Genomic DNA, 6,282 nt, shown 5'->3' with positions numbered 1-6,282 from the left:
AATAAAAATTTTATGCATTTTCTTGTAAGTGAAGTATAACTTCATATGGAAGTTTAAAAAAGAAACTGCATACCTAGCAAAGCAAAAAAAAAAAAAAAAAACACCTATTCTTCTAGGTATACTTTGAATCATCTTGCCTATACACATCACACTTTGGGAAACACTGATCTAGTTTTTTTTCAAAGATTCTATTTATTTTTGACAGACAGAAATCACAAGTAGAGAGAGAGGGGGAAGCAGGCTCCTTGCCAAGCAGAGAGCCCTATTCGGGGCTTGATCCCAGGACCCTGGGATCATGACCTGAGCTGAAGGCAGAGGCTTAACCCACTGAACCACCCAGGCACCCCAACACTGATCTAGTTTAACACTGTTGCCTTATAGTTGGGGTGACTGGAATTCAGAGGAAGGGACATGACCCCTTCAATCATGCAGAGATTTAACAGAAGAGCTGGGGACAGGACCAGGACCCCTGACTCCCAGGCCTGAGTCTGACATAGTAAAAATTGATTGAGATGGTCCCTTTACATATTTTACTATAGATTTGTTTTACCCCCATTAAAAAAGTTAAAGAAAAAACCAAAATATTTGTCAGGATGAGGTTTTCTTTTCTCCCTTAATGAGTGCTTCTGTGAACTAATGTCTTCCTGTTGTATTAGACTGACTGATACGATTTTTCTACGTCAAATTATTCTAAGTCAAACCCAGTCCTACAAATACATATATATAACTATTAATATAATTGGTAACATTCTTCCTACTTAATTTTCAGCAACTTATCTAGAGGCCAAATTTTAGCAACCTGTGGTTCTCTAAGCCCTTGACATGACTATCATAAGTATCTGTATTAAAAGAATCAAAAAGTGTGCATGCAGAATTTTGTTTAGACAAAATGGATTCCAGATGGTAGAATCTGATCTGTTAATACTCAGAACAAGTATCCAGGAGTCGCAGGAGCAGCCTTTCCCAAATTATGTTCCCTGTTACACTAGTCTTTAAAGATGCTTCTCAAAAAAAAGAGTTTCTGGCTGAAACCATAGGGAAATCCTATACACAGTCGTATTTTTAAAAGAGATTCATAACATGTATTACCGTATCGAAGCATCTAAAAAGTCCTGCAGTAAAATCCATCCAGATAATTTACTTACCTTTTAAAGATTTTATTTATTTCTTTGATAGAAAGAGAGAGCACAAGTAGGCAGAGCGGCAGACAGAGGCAGAGGGAGAAGCAGGCTCCCCTCTGAGCAAGGAACCTCACATGAGGCTGCATCCCGGGCTCCATCCCAGGCCCGTGAATCATGACCCAAGCTGAAGGTAGACACTTTACCGACTGAGCTCCCCAGGCGCCCCCAACATAATTTACTTTAAACCAAGCCTTCTCAAACTAATTTACTCACAGAAACCACAGTTCCCTACATAGGATAACATCCCATGAAATTATTCCTGGGAGTATGATCCTCAAAATGTATTCTGAAAAACACTACCACAGAGCGTTCTCAGAAAGACCAAAGAATGTCAGATCTGGCAGACGTGTTAGGGTCTCTAGGCCAGCAGTTTTCAAAGTGCAGCCTGAGGACTGAGTGGGCCTCCAAGACTCAGGGGAATCACGAGGTCAAACGATTTTCCTCATCACCTTTTCCACTCTCATTTTCTTCCAGGGATACGGGGCGGGGCGGTGGGGGGACGGTTTCCGGAGGCAGAGGCCATGTGCCGACACATAATTCACAACTGTCTGAGTGCAGAAGCAGATGTGAGAACCCAACTGTCATCTATAAAACCAGACAATAAGGCGATCGAACAAAAAATGAAAAACAATACCGATTTCTTTCTCTTTTCTTTTTGACAATACCACTCTTCTCACTGTTCTTTTGAAAAATACAGGCTTTTTAAATCAAAAGATGTTTATGCACCCCCATGAGTTAATTATTGTTATTTGAAAACAAATTGCTTTTAAAATGTCTCTTTTAATTTTGATACTGTAAATAATGATGGAGATGATAACGTAAAGCGCTTCAGGGGTCCTCAATAACCTTAAGTGTAAAGGGGACATGAAAATAGGGGGAAACTCCTGTTTCCCCTTCTCTGCTCACACTCACACATCAACGCTTCGGATGCCAGAAGTGTGGGCCTTGCTCACGCCCAACAATTCTGCCACAATTCTATTCGATGCTGACACTAATCAGCATAAGCGCAGACCCCACAGGCTGGGAACTCAGTCCCTCAAAACTGTCCCTTTTGTCCTGCTTCAGATGCCCGTTGCAAGTCGCCTGATGTCCCTTGTGTTTCCGGCCAGCCAACTGTAAATCGGGGTTCCCATGTCCCCCTCCTCAGGTTCAATAATTTGTTCCCAGAACTCAGGAAAGCACTTGCATTATTAGAGGACCAGTTTATTATAAAAGGACACAAGTGAGGAACAGCCAGATAGAAGAGATGCAGGAGGCCAGGTGTGGAGACATGGGCAGAGTTTTCAGGTCTTTACAGGCACGCGTCCTTCACCAGTACCTCTATGGGTTCAGGAGCCCCGAAACTTTCTGAACCTTATACTTCGAGATTTTTATGGAGGTGTCATCGTGCCGGCATGACCAATTAATAACTCATTTTCCAGCCCCTCTTCCCTCTGCAGATGGTAGGGGATGAGGCCGAAAGTTCCAGGCTTCCGATCCTGGTTTGGCCTTCCTAGTGATCAGCCCCCACCCAGGAGTCCACCAAGAGTCCCTTCATTAGAACAAAAGATGCTCCTATCGGCCAGGAATCCCCAAGAGTTTAGTAATATATATGCCAGAGGTTGCTGACCTTCAGAAAACGAAAAGATTTGAAAAATTTTGTGCCAGAAACCATAGCAAAGACCAATATATATATATTTCCTGTTATTTCCCAGGGCGTGAGACCAGAAAGATTTAAAGCTGCTATTCCAAACAAATCCAAATTCCAAGCTGAGACCCTGGCGGACTAGTGCTTGGACAGGAGTGAGTTCAAATTAGAATCCGGATCTTGGGATTTCCGGTCCAAGGGACTTACCTGCATCCCACCCTGCCTCATGTCCTTTTGGGAGCCAATCAAATAGAATCCAAGATACTTGATGTGGTTAAGAACACTGAAACCCCAAGTGAACTACCATTCCATACTTCCGTGATGCTGTCAGGCCTGTGTCCACAAGAGGACGTACAGCGGCAGAAGCTGAGCCAAGAAAGGTACGACAGAGCAAGAGGGACACACCGAACCGTGCCTCATTAATGACTTCAAGTAGAACGACTGGCATAAAGTGAGTCCAAAATTTAAATTTTACATTTAAATATTTGTGTACTACATACGTGTGTGTGTATCTGTGTGTGTGAATGGACAAAGTTTGCATCATCTATTACACTTTAGATGGAATCGTATTTTCATTCAGAGTTTTATTCAATTAAATATAATTCCTCTTTGACGAGCTGTCTTAATCGGTGGGTTTCCAGACAGCAGCCTGACCGCGACTCCGGGGGCCCAGACAAAACAGAGTACACACGTTCAGGCTGCCGCCAAGCTGGGAGAGTGTGCTACACAGCATGGCACCCTCCACCCTCAGCCCTGGGCCTCCTGTCGCCTGAGGAATCCTGCCATGGTCAGAGAGAGCAGACCCCACTCAGGGTGTGTGAGGATGGTTCCCACCCAGTCTCAAGGACATCCCTGGGCCCCTGACCTGCCAACTAGTGGCGGAGGATGACTTCCCATTAGAGGGGGATCTAGGGCTTCTCTGTACTCCAAATCGCCAATCACTGCCCCTTGGAGCCTGTTACAAGTGTCCGAATTCTAGCCCTTGAGCTTTATTCTCTGCTTGGGTTGGATGACACCTTAGTGTAGCTATTCCCTGGGGGGACTAAAACATGGGTGTTGGTTCACAAATAAGGAAGTTAATCATCTCATGGAGCTGGAAGCCGTAAGGCACTGGACAGACAAGCTGGGGGGTAGAGGAAGAGCAGGGGCACATCTCCAGTGCCAAGGACAGTAGGCACAGTTTGGGGGTGATGACAGCAGTCCAGTTCCTCTCCAGGAGAACCAAGAGTGGGGCAGGGAGTGAGGAGGACACCAGACCTTCAGCTCTGGCACAGATGTCAAGACCTGGCCCTTTCAGGTCAACTAATATTAGGGTTCATGGGGTAAAGGCAGGTACCAGAGAGGGGAAACCAAGGCACTGGGCTGTGGTCTAAGTTCCGGAGCTCCAAATCTAAGAGTAGGGAGCAAAGTGCAGGATGGAGACCAAGAGTCCCAGGAAGAAGCAGCAGGAAGCTCAAAGTTACCTTCAGCTTCATTCTGCTGGAGGCAGCACATTCCTGAGGTTGCCTAAGGTTCTATAGCCCTGTCTGAGACTCCCCCTGAGCCAGGGGTCTAGGCTCATTCCCTGGCTCACATCAACCCTCTGCTGTCATGATGTTCTGGCCCCAGTTTATCTTTCTGCTCTCCCTTCCCATTCATCTGCCCTGGGTTTGAGGTGAACTGAACTATTCACTCTTCTCCTCCTGTCTCTTCCCAGGGCCAACTCTTTTCTCCTCCTACCCCTGAGCTACTCAGAATGTCCTTCCCCACCTTTACTGGGCTCCTGAATTCTGTTCCAAATCTTGTCCATCCTCCTGGCCGTATTTGTTTTCTGTTGTTGTAACAAATTACCATGAACTTAGTGGCTTCAAACTACACAAATTTATTAGCCTACAGTTCTGTAGGTCAGAAGTCCACACAGATATCCCTGAATTAAAGTGGAGTTCTTTCTGGAGGCTCTGGGAGTGGGGAGGCGGGCAGAGGGAGGAATCCGATCCTTGTCCTTACCAGCTTTAAATGTCACCCTCATTCCTTGGCTCACAGCCCCTTCCATCTTCGACTTCTTCACTGTGTCATCTCCTTCTCGGACCACAACCAGAAAAGTCTTCTGATGTGGTCCTCTGACCGGATTCGGCTCATCTGGATAATCCCAGCTACTCTCCTCAGCCCAACAAACTTCATTTAACTACATCTGCAAAATCCCTTTTGCCATGGGAGATACCCTAGTCACAGGTTCTAGGGATCGGATGTGGACACTTTGGGCAAGGCCACTCTTCTGCCTTCCACTCTGGCCCAGCCCCAGCAGATGTTCCCCACCATAGCTCAGATGACCTGGAATTGTAATTATGAGTGGACTTGTCATTTTCCTGCGATAAGCTTCAAGGTCCATGAGAGCAGGGACAGGGTGGTCTTGCCTACTGACACATCCCTGGCCACTATCACACAGGCTGGCGCATGGTGCTCAACAGTATTCAGAGGGGAATACTCTCCTGTGACACCTCACTTTCTATTTTAAGTTATATCCTGACCATATGATTTCTCCTCTGTGAGACTACTCACTTCTTGAAAGCAGGGTTCACATGTGGCTTATCTCTTGCATCTTGACATACTCGGCACATCTTTGTGAAATTCATCGAATAAATAGGTTCAGACTCATGTCAACGGTCTGGTTCTTGAGCAAAGGGCACCGGGAGGAATGGGTGGGGATGGGGTACCCTGGGTCAACTTGAAAGTTTCTGGAAGAGAAACGCTTGGGACAATGGTTGGAAAGAAATGAAGGGTAAGGATGGGCAGGGCTGAGGGGATGAGGACATCCTATGGGAGGACAGGTGTGAGCCAAGTCAGGTATGGGAAAGATGGCCGGTGGAGGGGGGAGTAACCAGAGAGGAGATGGGGGAGGAGCAGAAATGGCGGCTAGGGCTTGGATGCCAGGTGGCAAGATCTGGATTTGATACGACAGCGTGGTACTGGGGATTACTGAGCCATGAGTGTTGTGCTGAAAACAGGGTTGGAGGAAGACAGGATGGAAGCAGGAGGACAAATGAGGGGGGTGTATTTCAGGGAGTGAAGTGCTGGCTGTGGCAGGATGTAGGCAGGGGAATGTAGCTGTCCCACGGGGACACCTAGATAGACTAGATGTGGAGACAGGAGATAGTGAAGTTAAAGATAATTTGACACCACAGCCTGAGAAAAGCAGGATGATGGAGACCTGTCTTCCAGTAGGTGAGCAAGACGGTGAACTCAGCCTTGGGCACCTTCCGTGTTGGATATCAGAAGGGCAGGCCTCAGAGGTAACTGAGACTCAGCCCCATTGCTTTTGTCCCCGTGAAGACCCTCACCTCCACAGAGCAGATGAATCGGGAGAAGGAGGGTATTTTTCCAGGGCCTGAACTGTCCTTTCTGCTCCCATGTGGCAGGCACCCTGCCTTGGCCCCAGCCCATTCAGCAAAGCAGACATTCTGACCTCCACAACGAGCTCTCATTTCCATTTATAGA

Source organism: Mustela nivalis (genome assembly GCF_964662115.1).
Source record: "Mustela nivalis genome assembly, chromosome: 16".
Taxonomy (NCBI): Eukaryota; Metazoa; Chordata; class Mammalia; order Carnivora; family Mustelidae; genus Mustela; species Mustela nivalis.
Note: the sequence above shows the minus strand (reverse complement) of the source record.